The sequence below is a fragment of the Mus caroli genome, chromosome X (assembly GCF_900094665.2).
Source record: "Mus caroli chromosome X, CAROLI_EIJ_v1.1, whole genome shotgun sequence".
Lineage (NCBI taxonomy): Eukaryota > Metazoa > Chordata > Mammalia > Rodentia > Muridae > Mus > Mus caroli.
This window is the reverse complement of record NC_034589.1, coordinates 6198043-6208954: the sequence shown is the minus strand read 5'-3', so window position 1 is coordinate 6208954 and position 10912 is coordinate 6198043. Positions and strand designations below refer to the sequence as shown.

At 47.6% G+C, this 10912-nt stretch overlaps 1 pseudogene; it reads left to right on the top strand.

Moving 5' to 3' along the window:
• Window positions 1–1439: 1439 nt before the first annotated feature.
• LOC110287069 overlaps window positions 1440–10912 on the top strand; it is a 173886-nt pseudogene continuing 164413 nt past the window's right edge.

Sequence of the window (10912 nt, the reverse complement as noted above, 5' to 3'; positions counted from 1 at the left end):
TATACTGGGGCATATAACCTTCACAGGACCAAGGGCCTCTCCTCCCATTGATGACCGACTAGGCCATCCTCTGCTACATATGCAGCTAAGTGGATTTCTGTGAGTTCAAGGTCAGCCTGGTCTACAGAGCAAGTTCTAGGAGTGCCAGAGCTTTATAAGACCCTGTATGGTGGTTTGAATATGCTTGGCCCAGGAAGTGGCACTAATCAGAAGTACTGCCTTGTTGGAAAAGGTGTGGCCTTGTTGGAGGAAGTGTGTCATTGTGGGGATGGGCTTTGACACCCTTCTTCTAACCAGATGGAGCCAGTCTTCCACTATCAGCCTTCAGATGAAGATGTAGAATTCTCAGCTCCTCCTGCACCATGCCTGCCTGGATGCTGCCATGTTCCTGCCTTGATGATAATGGACTGAACCTCTGAACCTTTAAGCCAGCCCCAATTAAGTATTGCCCTATATAAAAGTTGCCTTGGTCATGGTGTCTCTTCACAGCAATAAAACCCTAACTAAGACACTTATGTCTCAGAATTTAATTCATTAATTCACCAGAGCCAAAGGTCAAATATGGTTTTTAGTAGATAAGATTATAACTACCACTGGTTCATTGACTGTTACAAATGCCACACCAACAAAAGATAGGAGGGTTTGGAGAAACTAGAATGAAGAAAGGAAGTGCACACCTGTAGTCCCAGTCCCAGGGAAGTGGAGACCCAAGGCTCAGGAGCACACGCTCATCTTCAGCTATCCTGTTACTTTGTGAGTTTGAGGCTAGCCCGGGATTCCCTAAGACCGTGTTTTAAAGCAAACAAGGGGTTGCGGAGGACGGCTCAGCAATTGAGAGCACTTGCTGCTCTATCATGAGGAACAGAGTTCAGATCCCAGCACCCACATCACGTAGCACAGAAACATTTGTAACTACCCCTCTAGGGAATCCAATGCCCTTTCTGGCCTGCATGTGGTGTGTGTGTGCGCGCGCACACACATACATCTTTAAGAACAAAACAAAACGTAAGAGTCAGGAGTGGTGGCACACACGTGTTACATTAGTGAGACTTTGTATTAAAGAATGACATTAAAATTAAGGAAACAAGTACTTCAACCCAATGAAGGCACATAACTCACAACTCTAGGCCCTGCAAAGTGGATATAAGACTGCCCAAAGTCTTATCCTTGGGAGCGGTGGTCTCCCAGGGTGGATCAGACAGACATCTAGACGGTAAGGTATTAGGGCAGGACAAATAGCTGAAGGAAATGTTCCTGTTGCAGAGGAAATCAGAGTCTTGAGCAACTGAGCAACTGTAAATAGACCTGGCAAGATGTTAAGGCCAAAGAACAAAGCACCCCTCGAAGCCAGAATTCAGGAAGGCTCAAGGGAGGGCCAGACTCAGCAGTGACTCCTAGGCTGGACCTCCCTATAAGCTTCCTCAGGGTGTCTGTCCACCATGGCCACAGGGGAGCCATCCAAGCAGGAGGCTGCTGGGCCACAGCTGGACACTGCTTACTGCGCAGTTAGTGGAGAACAAACCCAAGCAAGTACCTGCAATATTGAGAGCTTTCAGATGCCCATGTTTTATTCATTCCCATTAGCATGGGGTCTGCAGGCCCCCAGAGTCTGAAGGAAATGAGAAAATCACAGAATGTCAGTGCTCTAAGAGGCCTGGGGAGTGAGCTAATCCAGGCCTTCTTTTGCTAGGAGAAAATTAAGGCCCACAGAGGGAGGCAACCTGAGGCTATCCACAGACAAAGAGTGGGGTTAGGCCCGGGGGTTTCCCAGTCACCAGCTTTGGCTTCATTCCTTCCTCCCTCCATCCCTTTCTTTTTTCTTTCTTCTTCTCTCCCTCTCTCCCTCTCTCCCTCCCTCCCTTTCTCCTCCTTCATTATCTTCCTCACTCCTTACATTTACTTCCCTCTCTCCCTTCTTCCGTTCCCCCTCCCCCCTCTCTCCCTCTCTTCTCTTCTCCATCCATTTCTCTTTCTCCCTCCCTTTCTTCTTCTCCTCTCCCTTCCTTTTCCCCCTCCTCTCTCTTCTTTCTTCCCTCCCTTTCTTCTTCATCCCCACTCCTGTCCCCTTATCCCCTTTTCTCCACTTGTTTCTTAGCTTCAAGGCCTCTGGAGCTGAGGAGTGATCCGAAGCCCCTGCAGCTCTATGTTCTCCATGCTCTCGTCTTTGGACCACAAGGAATGAAGCACGAGGAGCAAGAGGAGTGTGTAAAGCAGTAAGGATTACATGAAGTGAGTGAAGAAAGCTCTCAGTGAATGAACACAGGACCTGAATGTTTCTAGTCGCGGGTCAAGCTTTAGGAGTTACATAAGTTTAGGGATGGAAAAGAGGACCCTATTGTATAGATCAATAAGAGAAGACACAGTAGGTCATCCATACATTAACAGAGACCAACCACCATCCCCGTGGGCCATTTAGAAATCAAGGTCTCACTCTGCAGAGGAATGGGGAGATTCAAAATAGGAAAGTGGGACACATAGCAGCATTTCCACTGATGCACACTCATGCTGGATTGGGGGGGTGCCATTCCACCATAGGACCCCTTTCGTCCCTTTTTGTCCACTTAATGTTAGAATCTGTTCTCACTTGTCTCCTGTCTCACCCTTACAGAGTTTGGTCTGTCCTTGGGAAATCAGAGACCTTTTCCCGGGGTCATTAGAAGGCCTCTGAGCCTAGAAGCAGGGAGAACAGCAAAACTCTCCTGGGGTCTCATGGGAATTCCTCCTCAGGCTTGGCTGTCAGATGCCTTCTCTGGACCTTTGAGTCCTTGGGCAAGCTCCTTTGGCTGTTGGAAGATTCCAGTTATTTATCCCTAGGTCCACCTGCCATTCTGTGCCTGCCACCCGTGCTTCATGTCTGTCTAGGTGCACAGTTACAGGGCACACCCTACATCTCAGTGCTGCTGCCAGACTAAGGTCAGTATGGCCTCTCAGAGTCTCATTCCACTAGTCACCGGAGCTAGCTAGCAGCAGCACTCACAGCAGAGAGGCCTACAATGCCAGGGGCTTGCAGTGATGGAATGGAGAGCAGCCTTCCCCACATGAAGGCACACAGAGGCCAGGTAAGGAGGAAAGCTGCGGCTCACTGTAGAGGGAGGAAACATTTTGAGCATATTTAAGCCACCATGCTTTGAGTTTTCCATTGCTTAAGCAGGAGGGATGGGTGGTATTAAGTGCCGTGGAAGTGTGTGGCTAAGGGGACACTTGATGTACCTTGAAGACTTTCATTGTCTCAGAGAACTGTGCCTGAGTAGAACAAATAGGCTTCGGGGCAGGTGTCATCCAGAACATTCATGTTATCAGCAGGATCTGGCTTCTTTTTGCCATTTATCCTTGAAGCAATCATAAACCAGTCAGACCCACCACAAGGAGGTCAGTACTTCCCAAATCACGGCATGGTGGCATCTGCTCAGGTGAGCTATGAGCGACAGCAATGTGTACCATGGAAGGATGAGGTTAAGAAACTCCATTGCACATGTGCATTGAAAGGTCAGTGACAGCCCAGGAAGAAGAGGAGGGGGATCACACTTCCGGGAAAGTTGATGCTGTGAAGGAAAGAAATATACTACTATCTGGTGTGAGGAGACAGGGTTACAGGAAGGTCACACAGTCATGCTCCACTTAATGATGAGGACACATTCTGATCAATGTGTTGTCAGGTGAGCTGCTGCTGTGCCAACATCCCTGTGTACGAACACAAACCAAGCTGACCACGTCACTAGGCAACAGGAATCTTTCAGCTCCTTTATAACCTTGTGGGATCACTACTGTATATGCAGACATCAAGTGCTGTGATGCGGTGTGTGATTGTATAGAATTCTTAGATGGAAGAAAGGAGCTGCTAAGAGAAAAAAAAAAACGGGGGAGGAAGGTTAGAAAAAAAGAGGAGGGTTGTGAGAATTCCCAGGGTGGGTTTTGTTGTTGTTGTTGTTTTGTTTTTTGTTTTTTGTTTTTTTGTTTTTGTATTTGAACAGAGGAAATGATACAGAAAAGTCACAGTGGAGATGCTAGCAGGAGAACCCTGGGAGGTGGCATGCAGGGACAGCAGGAGCTTGTCACACTGCTCCCAGCTGTCATCTTGCTCAAGTGCTGTGTAGCAAGTCACCATAGGCAAGCAGCTTCAAGCAACATATGCCCACCTCCATTTCCATAGGTCTGAGTCTAGGTCCAGCAGGACTGGATTTCTGTCTGAAGTCTCCTGAGGTATACAGTGTCTGCCCACTATCTGTCCTTCAGGAGTTTGGAGGCTCCCCAGGCTCCGTGGTTGCTAGTGGAACTCTGTTTATGGAGGTCCCCATATATTTTGCTAGCTGTCAGCCAGGGAGCTGTCTCAGTTCCCTGTCTTATAGCCCCTCTGTGGCCATCTTCTTATATGCTGCCTGCTTTTTTCCCTGAAGTTGGCTGGGGATTTTCACTGGTGTTTTTTATTTTTAACAACACACTATTTTTTTTTAATTTATTATTATATGTAAGTACACTGTAGCTGTCTTCAGACACTCCAGAAGAGGGAGTCAGATCTCGTTACAGATGGTTGTGAGCCACCATGTGGTTGCTGGGATTTGAACTCCGGACCTTCGGAAGAGCAGTCGGGTGCTCTTACCCACTGAGCCATCTCACCAGCCCTTCACTGGTGTTTTGAACCTCTTGGACTTCATGGAAAGTCTTCTGATTAGGTCAGGCCAACCCTGAATGATCACTTTTTTTTTTTTTTGAGTCATCTGATTAGGGATTTTAGTTACATTTACAAATCACCTCCTATTAAATAGCAGGATCAAGAGAGTAACAGCCCATTATACTCCCAAATCTTACTTGCACTCAAGAAGAGAGAAGGTGAGGGGTGTAACTCAGTGATAAGGCACTAACTTAGCATAGATAGGCCCTGGGTTCCATCTACAGTCACACACACATACACAAACACACTCACTCACACACACATACACATGCATGCACACACATACCCCCTTCAGTCCAAGGCAGCCTATATCTTATACTTCCTTTGCTTTAGGTATATTTGGAAGAGAAGGCCCACTGAAATAATCAAAACCTCTCAGATCTGACACTTTTCTTACCTCTCCCCCAGCTCTGTACCTACTCTTCACAAAATGGCCTGCTAGCATCCACCAGTCAGCAGGAGGCTGGCCAAGGTTAAGGCTTCCTAAAAGCCCAGGTGGGGAAAGTGACCAGGGTGCTAAGACTCCTGAGAAGAGGACAGAGTGGGTGGCAGCAGATGTGGGCTGAGCAATGACTACTTCCTTCCCAAGGGACACCTCTCCCTCCTGCTACCCACAGCTTGCTTGCCTGCCTGCCAAATATGGGACTCTGGTTTGATGATCCATTAACACTCCCTGACTTGCATCCTGTGTGTCACCCACCCATCCTTCATAAACGGCTGTCAGACTTAGCAAATAAAAACTCAGGGTGCCACTTAAATGTGAACGTCAATGACATTTTTTAAAAAAATACATATTCCTCCACCTACTGTGGAGAACATTCACCTCCTGAAAGAATTGTTGTCTCTTTAAAATTCCGTTTAACCAGGCATCCTGCATTTTAGCTGTCAACAGTACCCAGAATTCTTAGCCAGTGAGCAGAAAAGTTGAGGAATCCAAATGTTGCTTGAGGACTAGGGACGTGGCTCAGTCAGAATCCTTGCCTGGTTCATCCCCTATATAAGATAAACTGAGTGTGGTGGTACATGCCTCTAGCTCTAACACTAGAACTCGGGGATTCGAGGCCATCTTAGAAAGAGTTTGAAACACCACCAAAGCATGTCATTTTAAAAAGATCTTTCTTGGATGAAAAATCCACTTGTAAAAATGTTTGAAACGGAGAGCTGGCTCAGTGCTTAAGAGCACATATTGCTCTTGCAGAGGACCTGAGCTCTGTTCCCAGCACCCACCACAGGCAACTCACAACTGCCTATAATTCTAGCTCTGTGGAACTTGACACTTTTTCTGGCATCATGGGTACTGTACTCACATGCACGTGCACACACACACACACACACACACAGAGACGTGAGAGAGACAGAGAGAAGAGATACATACAAGTAGAAACAAATCTTTATTTTAAAAAATACCACTTTGAAATGTCTGCGCACAGAGAAGACACACTTCTCACCACAGTACACTCATCAGATAACGTGTCTCTGTTCTCCCTCCCCCAAACCCCCATTGGGGTTATCTGTTGTTGCTTAGTGTGCTTGCAATGTGATTCCTGCATCAAAACAAGATAGCTCCACTGCAGAGCCACATCTACCACACGGTATCTGCAAAATGGGAGGATGAGGTCAGTTTGCAGCCTCCAGAACACACACACACACACACACACACACACACACACACACACACCCCACTGAGTAGATCAGCCCACCATGCCCTTGTTGATTTCTTTGCTTTCAGGGTGGTTCCTGGGAATGTGATTGGAAAGCACAAACTCCTAGGAGTGTGACAGAGTAAATTTGCTGGAGATTGAAAAATGACATTAGAGTAAAGTACCCAGGTCACTGGTCCAGGTATTCCTTCCTTCCTCCAGGTGAGCGAAGGCCCTGAAAGCCCAACTTCGTCAATCAGTATGAAATAAATTGTAACTCCACTTTCTGCCACCCCTAACTCCCAGTTGTATTTGGTGGCAAACCCTATTAGGAGGTCACCGAGGCTGAATAAGGTCAGAGCCTACCTGTATTTATAGGGATTACTAATATCCTTAGAAGGGAGAGATAGCTCATGGATAAGGCTGCTTACTGACCTGGGTTCCCAGCGACCACACCACACCTCACAACTGTCTCTAGTTCTAGAAGACCCTAATGCCCTCTTCTGGCCTCCACAGGTACCAGGCCTGCGTGTGGTGCACAGACATACGTGTAGGCAAAATACCCATAGGAATAAAAGTAACATTTTTTATTCCACTCAGCAGAAGCAGCAGGAAGCAGGAAGCAGGAAGGGGCAGACATGGGAAAAGACTTGTCTCTGCCTCCAGCTGGATGACCTTGGACAGATCACTCCCAATCTGGGGCTCAGCCTTCTCATCTGAAAAATGGGACCTTTTTTTTTTTTTCTTTCACATCCTAAGTTCATGTCTAAAGCTTCTTCCAGCTCTAAATGGCTCCCTTGTATGCCTGGCTACACTCCTGTAAGCTCAATGCTGTGGTGTGGTGTGTAGAGACAGGGGGATCACTGAGGCTTACTGGCTACCAGCATAGCTCCAGGTTCAGTAAGAGACTCCATTTCAAGAGAATAAGGTAGAAAGTGGTAAAAGATACTCACCATCCTCCTCTGGCCTGTGTGTGCACAGAAAACAACATGAAAAGGCACTTGCTTGGTGTGTTTGTGTGTGTGTGTTTAAGAGAGAGAGAGAGAACACCAAGATCATTCCATCTTTCTCCTCACCTTGTAAGGATGATAGGCTATCCATACGATGGAAGGACATCCTCACCCGAACCAGCTACACGGGATTTGAATCTTTTCTTTTCAGCCTCCTGTGATGTCTGAGCATGGCAGGTTTGGCAGAATGTGCCCTGAGACAGAAGTGCCAATGTGGCAAGTAAAAGACCAAGATGGACTCAAAGAAGATGGCCAGCTTTTGTGTAAAGGAGGCAACTCTTGCTCTCTCAGACCTCAGCAGTGACTTGATGTGGTGCTTTAATGGAATGAGGCTTCTGTCCTGCCGAATGGAGCCTCAGCTCTGGCAGGAAGGGAACATATCAGTCACGGGCCCTCTAAAGATATTGATGAGGTTCACCTCTGGGTGAACACTATTTACTATGTGGAATTTGTTTAGCATAGTTATGGAAGCTGGCTGCCCCCCTCCACCACCCTCTCAGCCTCCCCTGAAATGTGGTAGGTGGAACAGGCCTGGGCCTCATCTGCCTTGGCTGTTGGCCCATCAGTCCCCCTGGATGTTCTTGTTTACATAATCTGTCTCCTCTCGTGATGATTAAAGTGCTGATCCCTAAGCACAAGCAATTCTAAGACCTATAGCATGTAGGCAGCTCTGGTTCACAGACTCCATGCCCTGGGCTTGCTCTGGTAGACAATGATCCAAAAAAGACATGGAATTATCTTCCTTTTAAGGAGATCTATAGGTCACGTTAGTCAGAGGGAGGCCAGCTCCCCAATAGGAGTACCTCCTGTCTCAATCACCCCCATATTCAAAGCAGTCAGGCATGCAAGAGAGACATTTAGAGCTGAAAGAGGTGTCTTAGTTTGAGTTTTACTGCTGTGAGCAGACACCATCATGACCAAGGCAACTCTTGTAAGGACAACATTTAATTGGGGCTGGCTTACAGGTTGAGAATTGACCAACTGGAGGCAGAAGCAGTTCTCTTTGCAGGTCTGCCCTTCTTGCTTCTTATTTCCCCTGCCAACTGGGATGGGGGTGGTTCCGAGTCCTGTGGGCACAGGGACCTTGGATCATCCTATGTGGTGGTTTGACATTGATTTGGATGTATAGAGAGGGAGGTGTGACCTTGTTGGAGGAAGTCTATCCCTGGGAGTGGACTTTGAGGTTTCTAAAGCCCACACCAGGGCCAGTGTCTTCCTCTTCCTGCTGCCTGCAGAACCAATGCAGGACTTTCAGGTACCTCGCCAGTATCAGGTCTGCCTACTTTCTACCATGCTTCATGTCATGATGATAATGGACTCAACCTCTGAACCTGTAAGCCAGTCCCAGTGAAATGCTTCCATTTATTAGAGTTGTGTGATCATGATGTCTCTTCACAGCTATAGTACAGTGACTAAGACATCCAGCTAAGAGCAACAGCATAGAAGACTTGCCCACAAGATCTAAGGCTGTGGTAGGCTCCAGGTCTCCATTCTTGGGCCTGCAGTTACAGGTAGCCCACCTAATCCTGTAATGGCACTGCCCAGGAAAATGCCTCTGTGTCGCTTCCTGAGAACTCCGTCCAGGGGCAGAGGACTGGGAAAAGATCCACAGCCATGGAAGATAACAGATACAGATGTGACACAAGCACACCAGCTCTGAAAATGAAGAAGGAGCCGTCCTAACTGTGATGGAAATCAGGCCCTACCAGTTACCAGCTTGGCTTGGGCCACATGTCAAATTTCTCACCTGTAATAGCCCTCCAGATCCATGGTACCCACTTTGGCAGATTTAAGTAACTGTCATTCAAAAACCAATCAGAAGAGAGAAATTATGAATGAACTGAACACACAGGCTTTTTTCTTGTCACTGTTCCTCAAACAATATATCTAAGGTCTATTTGCATAGCATTTCCATTGTAGGAGGTATAGTGATTTAAAGTATAGAAAGCACGCACGGAGGTCCTATGCAAATACTGTACTGAATCTAAGGGACTTGAGCACCCGGGGCCTTGGAGGCCTGTGGGGTGATGGAAGGCATCCTGCTACCAATGGGAATGGGGAGATGACTCCATCCTGTGGACTTGGGGATCCTCACCCCCTGTATTTTCCCTACTGGTCAAATTGCCCCACAGCACAATGACTGCAGAAAGTCATGGAGTCTCCTGGACATATACCGCAGAGCAGAGAGCAGCTGCAGGAAAAGGCTTTCTTGCTTGCTCTTGATGACTATGCAGTGTCTCCCAAAGTGTGTTAAAGGCTTAGTCCACAGGGTGGTGCTATTGGAAGGTGGTGGAATCTTTGAGAGGCGGAGCCTAGTGCGAGGTCCTTGGTCACTAGGGGTGTGCCCTTTGACCTGGATCCCGGTTCATAAGATAAGTTGCCTGCTCTGCCCTGAACTCACATTGTGACGGGCTGCCTCAAACTAGTTAGCCCGCCTAATCCCCAAACAGAACTTCCAGAACCATGAACCAAAAGAAACCTTTTCTTTCTATAAGTTAATTGTCCCAAGTGTTTTCTTATAGTAACCTGAACAATACAGGCTGTATCTTCCTTAACCAAAAGAAAAACTCGCCCAAAGTTTGCTCTAGCCAAACAAATACTCATTCAACAGCAACACACAGCACAACAAACAAAGCTGAGAGCTGGGATGCGTATTTGTTGCAAGAAGATGATCGAATGAATTTAAAGCAGCTAAAATCCGCACAGAACCTCCTAGTTCCTTCTCCACCTCCACCACACTAGGGTAGCTTGGAAGCTAGAGAACGAGCGATAAAATCCTTTAGGCAAGCATTCTCCCCCCCCCCCCCGGCCAGAATCCTAGTGAAGGTGGGGGGATCCACCAGGCAGTTCCATGGGGGCACCCAGGGGACCTTAGTCCAAGCAGCTCCTACTGATTCATTTTCTTGAAAGGAGCTAATCCTTGCTCTCCCTCTGAGGGAGGCCTCTGCCACGGTTTAGCTTCCTCACAAATGTCAAATGACCTCATCCTTATGCCTCCTGTGCAGTCGGAGTGTAATAAAAACAATGGATGCACACGCAAAGTTCAGGCCTAGCCATCCTGCACTTAATTGGATTCGAGGCGAGGAAGCAATACTTTCTCCCTCAATAGCCTCACCTCCCATAATCCCTTCTCCAGTGGAACCTCCCCTACCACTACTGATGCCACAATGTGGTTCACAGACTCACCACGCCCACATCACCATTCTCAGGACCCCCAGACCTAGGGCTAGGGAGGAGGATGCTTTGCCAGTTGAGAGACGTACAGAGGGTTACATACCACACCCAGAGATTCTGAAGTCAGTGGTGTGGGAAAGGATGGCGCTTCGGAAGAATTTCAAACTCTCCTGAGAATCTACACTGAGTAGTCCTGAGAACCTTCAACAGGGTAGGGGATAGGAATTTATTCCCAAAGGATTTGTGGCTTGCAGCTGGGGTGGCCATAACATTCCTCACACATGAGCTGGCATCCAGCAGGCCTGGGAGTTTGGTTTTCCGTAGCTGCTGTTACTTTGCTCTGTGCTAGGAATTTTGCTCAGGGCTATGGGTGGATCTCAGAGTCTTACACACAGGGTAGGCAAGTGCTCTACCACTGA